Here is a 15,138-nt window from a genome sequence, read left to right as displayed (position 1 = left end):
GATGACGATGAAATGATGAGGACAGCACAAATACCCATCAACGGGCAGAGAGATGGGTGTGTTTGTTATCCTTAGCGTAAGTCAGGTTAAGTTAGACTAAGTAGTGTGTAAGCCTAGGGACCAATGTCCTCAGTAGTTTGACCGCATAGGAACTTTCCACGAATTTCCAAAAAAGGAAAAAGGAAAAAAATACAAAGCTTTGGTGATGTCTTGTAGATGTATGATTGTAGGGGTGAAGCCAGAGAATTTCGACGTTATGAATTTATACAATGCTGTGTTAAGTCGTTATTCTGCTGGTAGATGTGAAGCCAGAGAATTTCGACGATATGAATTTATACAATACTGCGTTAACTCGTTCTGCTGGTAGATATAGTTGTCCTAAAAGAACTGTGACAGGCGCCCGAACAACAGGGATCTGACATGTACTGATACTATGATACAGTGCGTTGGTAATGGCTAGGCACTAGCCGAGATCTAGATTTACGAAATAAAACCAGTAAAAAAGGACAACTGTGCTGTGATCCATGATTTGTAAATTATAAAGGTTTGTTGTTGTCTTAGTGTTTGACGATTGTAGATGTACAGCAGTAGAATTTCGACGATGTGAATTTATATAGGGCTATGTCGACTCGTTGTTCCGCTGTTAGAAGAAATTATAAAAGTCTGCTGTTGTGTTTTACCGCTCCGTGACCACATATTTGAGCATGTCTTTAAGGCGCGGCAGGCGCCTCGCCCCCTTATAATGGAATGTTTACATCTGCATCTCGCCAACACGTGACTAGCTCAGCTCTCAGTTTGCTGTGACATCTGACTCTCGCGGCAGCCTTGGCGAGAAACAAGCAGTTACAATGTCGCCAACTCGTCCACCAGCGTCCGAGATTATTTACGGAAAGGATAAAGTAGCAATATCAATTGTTTGATACCTACCACAAACCGCTAAACTGCAAACACAGTAGTTGGTGACTGACTGTTTATCTTGGTAAAGTGCACTCAAATTTAGTTTATCGATTACTATTTAGAGGTTTGAGTAACCTTGTATTGTTTATTTGTCAAAAGTTATTGAGGGATATGTCTGTGGCTAGTTAGACCACATAGAACGAACCGATGTTTGTTCACTGCCATAGGAGTTCGTTGTTTACAGTTCATACGTTGCACTAACCTAATATTTACAGTGCACACACGAGTATCTTGTTAAGTGTTCGTTTGGTCACTCACACACGGTAACATTTTTAAATTTAAAGCACGCTCTCAACACCGCACGCTACCTATTAGTCTCTGTAGCACTTTGTAATGACGGCGACAGAATTGACTGGCGAACGTTTACGGGAGCATTATGTTTGCATACGAGCGAGTGTTTTGTGAATCGTGTCTATATTTTCTGCAGCTCGTCGATATCAGGATACTCTGTTTACTGTTTCATCCTTTTGTCTCTTCGCGTTACTGCTTGACGAAGGTAGTATTGCACTGTTTACACTTCTGTAGCAGACGGTCACATGTAAGTCTCACTGAAAGTTTGTTCTGCACCTCGAAAGTAAGTTTTTCACTGCTGTTTAGTCCGCGCAATTTCACTTACACAGTTTTTTGCAGAGAATTTAGTCCCGCCCTTGCATTACTTCGTGTCGTGAAACTCTGATATTTACAATTTACAAAAACTTACTATTTATTTGCTCTATTACAAATAATACTGTCTTGCCAATCTATGACAACACGGAATAGTATAAGACAAAAAAAAATTCACATACATACATGAAAAATAATTGTACAAGAACTGGTTACTGACAGATCTTTCAAAATGCGTGAACATATATATTTACTGGACAAATCTTTTCAAATCGTGGTGGTGGTACAATCCGTAGATCTTGCTTGTGTTTGAACATGGCAGCCAATACAATCATTCATGAGGTATTTTGACAATTTTGACTGGACCGTTAAACATTGTTTGCCATTTCTGGTTTTAGCGTTTAAACAAAGACAGTTTTGGATGGCTGCTGAGCAAAATTAAATCTCTAACTGAATATTTTCTAGGGAGGCCTTGCTACTTATCATAAGTATTCTTTCTGCCTTGGGCACATTTTTTTAAGGAAGCGGTTGCTTGACGTATTCTTTCTTGTAATGAAACGCTATTGTTTCCAATCTGAGGAAGCGCGTTCACCCACTCATTTTGTTTCTTTGCCTAACATAAGCTCGTCTGCACTGAATCCTGTGAAAAGGTGTAGCAAACTATTCATAATCTGTACAAAAAGGGTTACAAATTCTACCCATCTAGTCTGTCTATTTTGTAAATACGTATCTATAAACTGGTTAAACCCTCTAAATACCGTTTCAGTGTGGTTTTCGTCGGAATGGAAATGAGATATTAAGCCGCGTTCTACCTATGAAATTTGCAGCATTATCATATAGGACCGTTTTTGATTTACCGAAACGTGGAAAGTAATGATCCCGTAATCCCTTCACAATCGGTGCTGCTTTTGTTGACTTAGCACTGTACAGCCGTACATGTTTGGTAAATATCTTATGTACCGCTACAATATACTTGATACTTCCTTTGAATTGACGATATGGTTTGCAATTTCCAGTGCTGTGGTTTCTCCACCCTCAGATGTTATAATGGGGTGCAGTGGCATCTTTGTGGAGGAGTTTATCTGATTTACTCTCTGTGAGATGTAGTGAGTTCTTAATAACTGATGCACACGTCTGTGCAGGCTTGGTACGTAGCAGTCTTCTGTTCGCACTTTTCTACTCCCACATGTCCCCACGCTAAGTGTGCATATACCAAATTAGGTTTTCTTCACACGCCTGGGATATACAAACATTCATCCATGAGCTCGGGACTAATTCTATGGAGTAAAACATTATTATATAATCATGAAAATTTTGCAATCTTATGTGTAGGCTGATTTCGAATGATTTGCTTCACTTCATTTCATCTGCAATTAGCAATCTGCAAATGATTGTACACATCTCGAGATAGTACTTGCGATTTGCAAACGTCTTTCATTAAATAGATATTGCAATTGTTCGCCTGTTCTACGCGCTTGGTGAATTCAGGAAGTCCTTGTGGCAACCTGGAGAGTACATCTGCTATGATATTTTCACTACCCTTAATGTAAACAATCTGAAAATCGTGTTCTTGCAATGTAAGACACCATCTGGTTAATACCTGGTGAACCAAATTGAATGATAGGAGAAAACTCAACGTTTCGTGGTCGCATAATATCCTTACATGATGACCATATAAGTAACAACTGAACTTGCGAAATGACCACACGATACTCAGTGGTTCTAGTTCTGTTGCTGAGTTAGCTCTTTCACCCTCAGCTAACATTCTACTAGCAAAGCTAACAATGTGAACCTCACATTTCCTTTCATTTTCAGTCATCTGAAAGAGACACTCTCCAAGTCCTGAATTTGATGTGTTACACGCAATACAAAAATCCTTCGTCAAATCTAGATGGTGAAGTATGTTGGCAAACGCCAATGATCTTTTAATGGTGTAAAACATTTCCTGGCACTTTACTATCCAAATCCATGGAGCATTTTTCTTTAACAGATTAAACATATACTGATTACTGAGCAGCTGGTCTGGAACGAACTTTCTAAAGAATGAGACAACACCACAGAATTCTTTTAGTTGCCTATTAGTACTAAGAGGTGGAAAGTTCGCAATAGCAGATATCTTGTCGCGATCTAGGACAGAGAAAGATATGATGTGGCCCAGGAATTTGTCTTGGCAAATTTGAGACTAGTCAAGGCTTGCAATAATACCTGACTCTGAAAACTTCTCTAGTACCCTTTTTAATAAACAAACATGTTCATCCAATGTAGCTGTAGCAACTAACAAATCGTTTACATATACACTTAGCTCATCTTATAAATCAAGATCCAGCACAATCTCAAGGCTGCGATAAAAACACCTGAACTGATATTCAAAGTCAAACGTGGTACTTTAAATTGGTTCGAGCGACCGGAAAAAATTAACGCCTTATGTTTTCTAGATTCCTCGAACAATTCCACCTGCGAAAATGATGATCTCAAATCGATAGTGAATTGATATTTTACTCCCAATAACATGTGAAGTTGTTCTTCCAAAACTTCAGGCCGGGTTCTCGAGAGTACAATAATTTTATTTATGTTTCAAGCGTCAAATACAAGACGCCCGCTTCCACCTGCTTTGTTTACTGCTAACCATGGACTGCTGTAAGGCGACATTTATGTATCTATAATATTCCTGGCAAGCATCTTTTGTCTTTCCCATTTAACTGCCTCTCTTCTTGAACACTGAATGAAATAAATTTGGCTTGAGAATGTTTCAAGTGGACCAACTTTCCTCTTATAAATGTATCCTTTAATGACTGCAGGTTTACAAGGAAACACATTTATGAAAGAAAATAAAAAAACCAGACAGCTTAGCTTTCTGCTGTTCGCTAAGGTATCCTGCTTCTCGTTCCTTAGCGACGATCTTATTAGAATCAGATAAATTATCATTTATTTGATGAGATACGAGCCTGCCATGTTCACAGTCAACAAGATGATTGTCTGCCCAGAGCACCTTGCTGCCTATAACCTTTAATTTAAAATTTGCCTTGACGTACCATAGTGCACAACAAATTCAAAATAAACTTTTAACTCCAACATTTATTTGGCAGGTTCCACTCCTGATGTCGAACTTTGCATCCCCACTTAGTAGAAATTCCATACCTGACACGCAGAACACAAACAGGCACTTAACGTTGAGAAACGTGCATTCTATTGCTCCGTTTTCAAATAACGCTTCAATCTGTGCCTGCTTTTCCAACCTTTGTGCCCGTGCATGAATGGCTCCCAGGACAACATAGTGCTGCATGGGTAAAGTTGGAACCTTTGCGGTCTCACATATCTTATTAAAAAAATTTAAAGCAAGAACATTTAATTTCGCCCCTGTATCTATGGTGACGGTGGTTGGTAATCTACCTACTACTGCCTAGTCTTGCTCTTCATAACATTCTGTGCTCAACATTAATCGGTATATATCTCATCCCTTATGTAAGTTCCTTCGTTATAATGAATCATGTTCGACATAACATTATTCATTTCGCCCCCATTCCATTTCACGGCCGATATCCGGGAGCGGGATAGACCGCTTTTAGTTTGACTCCTGATTTTGTCGTTCAGATTGCTGACTGTAACCTCAACTATTTGTATTATTTGATTATTACATGTGGCTTGATGCTGCTGGTCTTGCCTGCCGGGAGGTGGCTGTGAAAAATTTGCCAGCGGTAGCCCCCAAAAATTACGCGGTTACTGACCTCCATTTTGGTTTTGGTTTTTTCCCCAGTAGCCCTGATTTGTGTCTGTTATTCTGATATCCGGGGTGGTATCTGTGGTTATTATTTTTATTTCTGGACACGGATCCGGAACCTTTCTGGTTTGTGCGTGCGGACTGTCATTCCTGTATTCGCCAGTAGTCTTCGCACCGTTGCAGTTTCCAGCGTGATCCTTACCGTTGTTGTGGTTCGAGTTATGTTGCGGGCGGTCGCTGCGGCTGCCGTTGACGCTTTTAACTCCTTGAATTAAATCAAGCGAATCCAAAGCAGGTAACAAATTTTCCAAAGTGTCTTCGGGTGCATGTATTAGCTTTTCCTGATTGTTGATTTTCAATTTACCTTTTAAAAATCTTATCACATCTTTGTCTGATATGCGACTGTCCCAATACAGTCTTTCCAAAGTACTTTTCATAATATTTCCGAAGATTCCCTTGCATGACATTGTTAGTTTCCGGGTTGAATACTTCACGTCTTAGATGTGCTTGAATATGTGGTGACCTACATTTGTTTAAGAATGCCTGCTCGAACCGCTCATAGCCGAAAAGGATTCTGCCGCTTCGGCGGCTCATGAAGTGGATTCACCCTGCATATACAAGGTAGCATACTACAGAATACTAATTGTATTCGGCCATTGCGTTTTCCAAGCCACGATTCTTTACGCTCGTATTGCTCATTTCCTTTATATTGAATCTATTAGGAAAAGTGTTAAAATGAGAATTAACTAATTTACATTAATTTCATTACAGATAGCTCTAAAGCTAAAACATGACACTTACATCACGTTTGTCTACGCAAAAGAAAAATTATTTACTGATCCTCAAGGAACGTGGCTATATTGCTTCCTATCAGAACAAAGGCAAATAGACAAGAGAGATACAGATACGAACGGGAACGCGCTTCACTTACCTTCTTAAAAAAAAAAAGAAAAAAAAGATTATAGTCGGTCGCAGTCAGCCACAGGATTACTGCAGCTACATCTTTGAAATGTTATTTATGAAAAACTATAATTGCACTTCATCAAATTAATGTGCGTAATATATTTAGATATGAAGTTATTTATAGCCAACAAATAAATTTTTGCGTATTTTGGTGCTTTCATTTAGATTTATATAAAATTACGTGGGCCTGTCCATGTAATGCTTCAAAATGAAATAATGGAATATATCCAGCAGATAATTGAGAATGTAGACTGCATCAAACCACAAATCAGTCAGAGACTAACGACTCAAAAGAAAAAAAATATATTATACATTGTGTTGAAATTGATGTGCAAATTTAGCAAAATTAGGCTATAGTAAATAGGTGGAACAATTCTTGAAGGAATGTCGTGGAAATAGGGGCAATGCGGCACACCTGGATGGATCCGAACATCAACACTGCCTGCAGCATTAGTACTATTCACAGCAGTGGCTCTTCATTTAAGTGTCAGTCTCTGATGTGTGAATTTTTGCTATTTTGCAAACAGCACATTTTCATTTATGTACTCACGTGCATTTGCGGTCGAACTGTATAGATCTCTGAAGCATTTCGGGAATTAAAGGCGGAACTGTCGTATTTTCAGTTCAATAAGTAGAGACTGTCATGAGTCGAGAACTCACAACCGTCCGTCAGTAAGTACCCCTGCACAGGTTAGCGTTATATGATTTTCCAAATAGCGTAGGAGGAGCATAATCATTTCTGTAATGGTGAACGGGAGGCTAAGAGTAAAAGCATAAAGAGGTAACATTTGCTGGTCAATGCGTACAATCACCCTCTAATTTGTGATACTGTAAGCAGAGATCCGGCAACAATTCGTTGCTGGGCAAAAATGGGAAACTGAATAAACATTTAGGGTTTCACATCTACACCTGCAGATGTACAGTAATTCGCAAAGACGCTGCAGAGAGTGCTTTGTGGAAAGTCTGCTGTTTAACGTCACATTTCAGTTGGCAACGCACCAAGGAAATAATTACTGTTTACGCTACATAGTCACTGTTCCGGAGTAACGACAAGAGCCGGCACGAAGATCGAGAGCGTAACCGCAGAGAAGGCTGTGAGACGGGTCAGCCAATAGTACGCAAGGACCACACCACAACAGGAGCTGCCTCTATCCGATGAGAACATAAACGCCGCTCCTGCCAGCCTCGGCGGTACCAGTTCGACTTGAGCCCGCGAGGAGTGGGCATCGCCGGCGCTGCGCGCAACGCTTTCTCGGCCGAGGAGATCTCTAAAACACGTTTTGTGCTGTGGGTGCCGCGAGAAGCAGATTGTCGTGTGCTGTTTTCACAACGCCAGCAAACTGTCGTGTTCTGTGCCCCACACCATGGGAAAGAAGAACTCGCAGAAGAAACCTGCTGCCACAAGGGGGGCTTCGGCTGTGCGAATCACTGCGTTTGCCGACCAAGCAAGGAAAACCCGAGAAGACGAGTCGCCGCCCGTCCCCCCCTTGTAGGTCAAGTGCAAAGGCGGGTGGGCAGCGCCGTTCGACTTGATGACGAATTGCGCCAAGAATGAGGTGGTCTACGAGTCTGTCGTCACAGACTCGCTGATTTGGTTTCTGGCAGCAAACGTGACCGACCACAGGGCGATCAAGAGCGCTGTGGCCGCCCGACGCTCCGCCAGCGCGAGAGACGGCGCCTTTCGATGGAAGGAAGAAGACTACCAAGGCACGACTAAGGGGGCTGCCTTAGTGCTGTGACGAGGCAGTGGTTCGTTAGGGGCTGCTGTGAGCCGGGTTCGGTAACGCAACCGTAAGGCTGCACAACCCAACCGACAAGAAGAGGCCACCGGTCTATGCCGTAACCGTGGAAACGGCCGACAGCAAGGACGACATCATCGGCTTGCGGAAGCTGCTGGGCTTCCAGGTAACGACAGAGGCTCACCCGACAGCCATAGACCCCCAGCCATACTACTTAAAGTACCAGGGCGAGGGCGATATCGCAAAGTACTGCCGCAATGCCGCGCGGTGTGCCAAGTGCTCTGGGAAGCACGACAGCCGCGCCTGCGACCGCGGCAGACAAGCTTTGCCGACTTGAGCCCGCTGTGGCGGCCCTCAAATCGCCAGCTGGCGCGGCTGCCCGGCTTTTTTCAAGCCACAGTCGTGCTGAAGGCAGTGAGGCGGCCGCGGCCGCACCGACGCAGCGGAAGAGACGAAGACGTCGGGGACGACAACGGGCGCAGACCACCTCGGCCCAGCTGAGGAACAGCGCGGAGTTAGCTCCCCCCGCCAAGAACGGGGGCAACCACTAGGAGGCGGTCGGTCAGGATTAGAGATGGGCAAACTCGTTCATCCTTGGGAACTATTTCACTGCTGATCGTTCTTTTTTGGGAACCGTTCAGTTTTACTCGTTCACCGTTCATTTGTGCTTGGTATATGGTTCCTATAAAAAACTGAAAACTAGTAGTGTAGGTGACTGATGGATGGAGGGCACCAAGAGGGGGAACTTGCCTCCCCCCTTGGAGTACAGAGTTTTTATTCATTACAGAATTCTTACACACAGTTAGAAGTAATTTCTGTGATTCCACAGAACCTCTCGTTTAGCAAACCGTAGCCTTGTGTGGCTGATCGCAGGACAATAATATAGGATGGCGGACGGAAAACCGGCCCCGAGTACAGACTGCTCGCCAATTATGGACGATGTGTTGCCTGTTGCGAGCAGATACAACAAACAGACAAGAAAATGAAAATCTCATGCGACGCTCATGAGCTATAGCTCATGTAGTCTTGTAAACCTGTTGGTGGCAGTTTCCCAACCTAATCGACCACAATGGTCGTGTATAAAATTCTTCGTCTCGACTTCCACTACATAGCTATGCTACGTTGTAAACAACAATCGTTTACACCCTATATATGTTTCACGTTGTCTCTGAGTTCGTAGGCGAAGTAGAGACTTTATGGAAGTATAAAATAAAATGACCCATTACACACTTTATTTTTCTCAAAGAAACCAAACTAGCAGGTAATGCAAATTGGAAACAACCAAACTTAAAAAAATTATAGCCTTCCTAAATGTAATGTTTTGTGTATGAAAGATACATGAAAATCGTTGTATATGAATTTTCTTACACAAAAAATTAGGCAAATTATTGAAAGTTCGCTGCTAAATCAAGTCGATGAAATCAAAACATATGTGAATAACAGAAAAACTTGCTTTGTTATATGTCTTCTGCTGTTCATCGATATAATGAAGTGAGCTGATATACCGTTTTGTTACCTGAAAAGACGTACCTATTACATAAAACGTAATTTTTATGTAATTTACGTAACTATAAAATACTTTTTGATTACCCGTCGTGGACGCTGAATAGCTAAAACCAAGTGCAAGAACAGTTTGGAACACATGTAAAATAGGCGAGCGCAGTGAACGAAACGAACAACTGGATACTGAATTAACTAGGAGCAGTCGGCAGTGGAACCGAGGCAGGTGGTCATGCGAAGAACGACGAGTGCGGCCGAGGGAGACCGAGACTGACGAGCACGCGACCAAGGCTGGAACGAGAAGTGCCGAAGTGACTGCCGCGACCGAAGTGAACTAGTGAACTATGAACCGATCGTTCCTCGTTCCCGGGAACTATAAGTAGACCGCCGCGACCGAAGTGAACTATGAACCGATCGTTCCTTGAAATTCGTTCCTCGGTCTTTTCGTTCATCTTGGTGAACCGTTCCTTTGCACCCGTTCGTCCGCGAACTACCCATCTCTAGTCAGGATGCAGCACGCGCCCTTAAGAAGAGCGGCGGCGTCGACATCAGAACCGCCGTGGAGGAAGCCACAGAAGCCCTCAAAGCCGTCATGGCGGCAGAGAGGCTGCCTTTGCAGCCGCCGTGGCTGCTGAGAAGGTAGAGGCATTGAGGCAGCTGCGTGCATTTCTGGCCTGCGTCCAGGAGAAGGGGTTGGAACCCCTGCGAACGCTCCTGAAAACTCGCAGAAGGGCGTTCGGGTGCCTGCCATACCGGCCGCTCCACCAGCGCCGCACAGGAATGGTGCCATGAAAACAACCCCCACCCCAACGGTATTGGCGGCGTCGCCGACCACCGTGCGGCAGCCCCTTCAAGGGATCGAGAAGTCAAAAGGGCAGCCTACATCGCGCATGCGCGAGAGAACGGCCTGCTGTTCTCCGATGAAACTGCGGTGCAGTACGCCGAGCAAGCAGACCTGCTCGAGGAGGAGCTGCGGCAGAACTGCGCCGCACAGTAGTAGGGTCGCCAACCAACAGCGAACTGCCGCCGTTCAACACCAGCCTGATGAAGCTGTGCCAAGTCACTGACGACACGGCACAGCGCACAGCAGAGGGCGTAAGGCAACGCACTGTGTTGCCGCACCGGACTCCTTTTACTATAACGACCAATGAGGTTGACACGGTATCTTTTTGCACGATACCAGCTATTAACATAACCTACTCTTGCATGAACTGTCGCAGTCAGAAAGACATCCGCTGTTGCTCTTACTACCTGACCTACTATCGCAGAGGTCTTCTTCACTTGGAGCTTGCCTTGGCACTTTTTTTCCCTCTGCCCTTCAAACCGCTACCCCTCTTCCACTTTCGACCAAGTCTATCTCAAGATGACCGCGTATTAATGGATAACCTTAAACAGACGTATGCCAGCATCGCAGTATCCACATCCTGCGACACTTCACTTTACTGAAAACTAACCCTTGCGCAGAGATGGCAGTAGACCTTTTGAGTTGGCCATCACCCTGATGTGGGCGTGGTGGGGCCTTACTTAAAGAAAAAAGAAACCACTCGGCAGACAGTAGAAGACGCGTACTAGCAGACCCGACTAGAAACCACGCCCTAGAACAGAGGCGCTGGAAGAGCCGTTAATAATGATCCATATGAACTCGTGTGAATTACTTTTATGGACATTGTGTAAACCGATGAACATTGAGTATCTGAATATCGCCCATCGCTTGCGACCCAAAGTTAAGTATTGTCAATCTAATTTAGTACAACAAAAACTATTAATGTGATTTGCTTGAATTGTTGTTTAGCAAACAGAAAAAAGAGCTTCCTTGGACACCCTATAAGAGAAGAGTGGGCAGGAAACAACAGTCACTCTCATGCTTCGTGTACGTAATAGACGGAAGACGGACAGAGTAGCAGAATGTTTAGGATTCTACTGAGAAAGTTAATCTTTAATTTTACTCCAGCCATAAAATCACGAGGACAGGACGAACAGCGAGTTGTACAAACTTCTTAATGGTAAGGTGATGCTCGAAGGAGCTTCAAAGAATTCAAGACTCACTGCTGAGACGATTGTGAATAAATAAGCAATAATAAAACATCTGGGATATTAAATAAAACATTGCATACAAATGTGAGCATGGAACGTGGAATCCTCGTATTATAGTTATGAGTGTACCAGTAAACTGTAACATGTAACAAGCCCACGCAGTGCTTCTTCTTAAGATAGACCATTAGAAGTTTGAATCCTGTTACACGGGGCTTAATAGAAACGTTGGTATTTAAAATAGAATATTTCATGCTTAATTGGTTGGAAGCTCGTAAGTACACATTACCATTTATTTCGCAAACGTATTATTCGTGGTCCCACCTTTACGGAACGTTTTTGATAACTATTCTATTCTTTTTAAAGGTGTCTGTTGATTCGGTCACCATTTCGCTTACGTATTTTGCATGTCGATTACGGGAGGGAACTTTGGAGTATTTCCGAACGCTCGCTGGCCGATTTCGATATCTTTCTGCTACGTGGGAGTTATTTAGGTTTCGCTGGCGATCTTAGGAGTATCGCAGCCAATGAACACCAAGGCCGCGGTGGTGTTACTTGAGCGTGTTGCATCTGAAGAAAGAAAACGAGGTGGTTGTAAGATGGCAGTTGTAAAGCGTCGGTTTTGTGGAAACAGTTGTAAAGCGTCGTTTTTTTTGTGGAAACAGTTGTATTCGTCTGGCGTGAGGCCGGTCGCTTGACGGCGCGTTCGGCACGGCCCTGTCCGTTGCCGGCGCGCCGTAAGGCACGGATGCTCGTACTGCGGCGTATCGCTTCCAGTCGGGCGTGCCGCGGCAGACCTCACAAGGGGAAGTAATCCGTCTCTCATAGCCTCTCCTTCCCAAGTGGCTCTTTCCACCTTCCCGTGGTGCCAGATGTTAAGCTCGGCATTCTGGCTTCCGACGAAAGGGAGAGCTGCGAGCCAACCCGATGCGAAAGCGAAGGGTGCGTGGCAGAGGGGGAGCTGTGTCAAGGAACCGAACATCAGTACCTCTCTGTTCGCAGGGCACAGACCAGCAGGTGCTCTGCATGCCGGACACCTCGTTTGTCGGCGTGGGATCGCGGCAAGATTCGGCAAGGGTGCTTCGCCGCGCCCCTGGGTAACCGGGGCGTGTTCTGCCAAACCTAGGAGGTGGTGACATTGCCTGGGCTAGGTCAGATGGGTCCAGACCGCTGAACGACTGGATGACCGACCCACCACCTGAGTAGGAGGAGGTCCTTGGCCGAGATGTGGAAGCCCGGGCTAGTAAGCGGCGAAGGGCGAGAGGTGCATCCGCCACTCTGGAGTGCGGGGTGCACTTGCTGTGGAGCGTCGGGTGAAATCGACGATGACGGAGCCACTGACGGGGACCAGTGCGCTGGCAACGGCGTGCTGAACCCAGCAGTTCGAAGAGTGCCCTTGGGCTTGGGGCGAGGCCGGTGGGCGAGCTGCCTTTTTGTCTCCCCCCCCCCCCCCCGCCAGAGAGGAGCCGGTCCAGGGTAAGAGACGGGCTCCCATCTTTTATCACTCGTTTATTCATCTTGGCGACAATTGAAACGAGTGATTCGTGTGCGTCGAAACGCGCTTCTACTGCGCCTGATCCGTCTCCCCAGGACGAGCTAGGAGGGTGAAACAGTAACACAAAGGCACGCCAGAAATTCACTGCTCTTAGAGCAGAATGTAAAAATTGGTAAGATAAGCCAAGTGGCTCTGTCTATCATAAAAAATGAACTTACAGCATGGGCCATTGCTCATGCAAAACTTGAAGGCCGGGTGGAAGAGGTAGAGAAGGAAAACAGCAGATTGCGGAACCAACCGGTCAAGACCTGGGCGGCGGTGGCTGCGCAAGTGCCAGCCAAGCCACACACAACCAAAGAGACAATAGACAAAGTAGCGAAGAGAACAGACACTGCGGTCTTTCTCCGGACTCTGCCTGGGCAAGACACCAGTGTGAAGAAAATTCAGGAGCTATTTACGAAAACAATAAATCCAGCAAAAGACAAAATCAGAATAAAGACGATTAAACCAAGTAAAAATTCGGTAATTGTGGAGGTTGCTGCGGAGGAGGACAACAATCAAAAACTGAACTCAGTAGTCAAGTGTGAACCTCCTAAGAAGAGAAATCCCCTAGTAATCCTTTACGATGTACCCACCATAATGACTGATGAGGAACTGACAGGCACAATAAGAGAGCAAAACTTTGAAGACGTAAACGAGGAGGAATTTAGAAACAGCTTTACATTAAGATTCAAGACAGGGCCTCGGGGGCTTGATGTTCATGACGTTGCTGAGGTCACGGCACCAATGTGGAGGAAGATCATGGCAATGGGCGGATTATACGTTGGCTTCCATTCGGTCAACGTCAGGGATTAGATCGTGGTACCTCGCTGCCACAACTGTGGTGACCTGGACCACATTCTAAGGCTTTGTACCAGGAAGTCGGCTTGTACGAAGTGTGGCACAAACGGACATAACCGCAAAGACTGCAAAGCAGCAGCGGTCTCCATTCCCTGCAAAACCCGCGGAAAAATGTCATGTGGTGCCACGGAACATAATTGCCCAACATATCGAATGCTAGAGCAACGTTTGATCTCTAGAATCGATTATGGCTGATCACAGCCCACAAAACAGGATGCCAAGGCGCAAGTCCCCGAGCAAGAGGAGGCGGGACGCTATGAGGGCAACCAGATTTAAAAACTTCTTGATGGCGCTCTGGGGCGCCACTAAGACAGAAGTAATAGACAAGGCCATCCAAACAGAGCCTTACAGGATTGACAACAGTATACAGTAGATCTCCCTGCAATGGGCAAAGATCCCACCCCTCAACGCCAGGGAACGAAGCCGACGGTCCATCTGAAGCGTCAAGGGCATCCTATGACTGTAACAACCCCAACAAAACTTAAGGGGCTCCGGAACGCCCTATACTTACAATGTTAAAATAACGCTTATAAATTACATTTTTCCTCACAAAGTATTTGAGGTAGGAAGTTGAATTTTTTACAGATTATTTATTGGAATATGGGCTACAACTTAACACAGGGATTTTACAAAATTTTAGTTCAGTTATTAAAGATGATTTTTTTTCAATTGTAATGAAAATTCACAACATTTTTTTGCAATTTTTTATTTATATATTCAAAAATATACAGTTTTTTGGAAAAAGGCTGTGTTAAATTATGCAGAAGGTACTGTGTAACATTTACTGAAAGTTTGAAACAAATATGTTTGGAAGATCCTTAGAAAACATGTAATTAGTATGAGAAAATAAAAGTTTTGGGAATCGAGCGACAAAGATTGGATTAACTTTTTAGTGCATTCCAGGTCCATAGGATGGATTATCTTCTTCCTCTGCAAACTCCTCCTCCAGCTTCCTCCTGTTCCTCCTCTTGTTTACTCTTGCTTGTATTTCTAGACTCTTTACAGCCCTGTCTGCAGCCCGAAGGCGTTCCTTGTCTAAAGCAAGCATCGCTCGTATCATGTTAGAACCTATCTTCATTCCCATAATTCTAAATACCTTGCACCTTACAATGTTGCCATCATTGAAAGTCGCAACAGCATCATACACACCAAAGTGAAGTGTTTCTATTCCAACAAATACAGTCTTGGGGATTCTCGACCATATAACACTATTTACACTTTCATTGGGGTTT

Source organism: Schistocerca piceifrons, chromosome 7 (genome assembly GCF_021461385.2).
Source record: "Schistocerca piceifrons isolate TAMUIC-IGC-003096 chromosome 7, iqSchPice1.1, whole genome shotgun sequence".
NCBI lineage: Eukaryota > Metazoa > Arthropoda > Insecta > Orthoptera > Acrididae > Schistocerca > Schistocerca piceifrons.
This window is presented reverse-complemented; position numbering follows the sequence as displayed.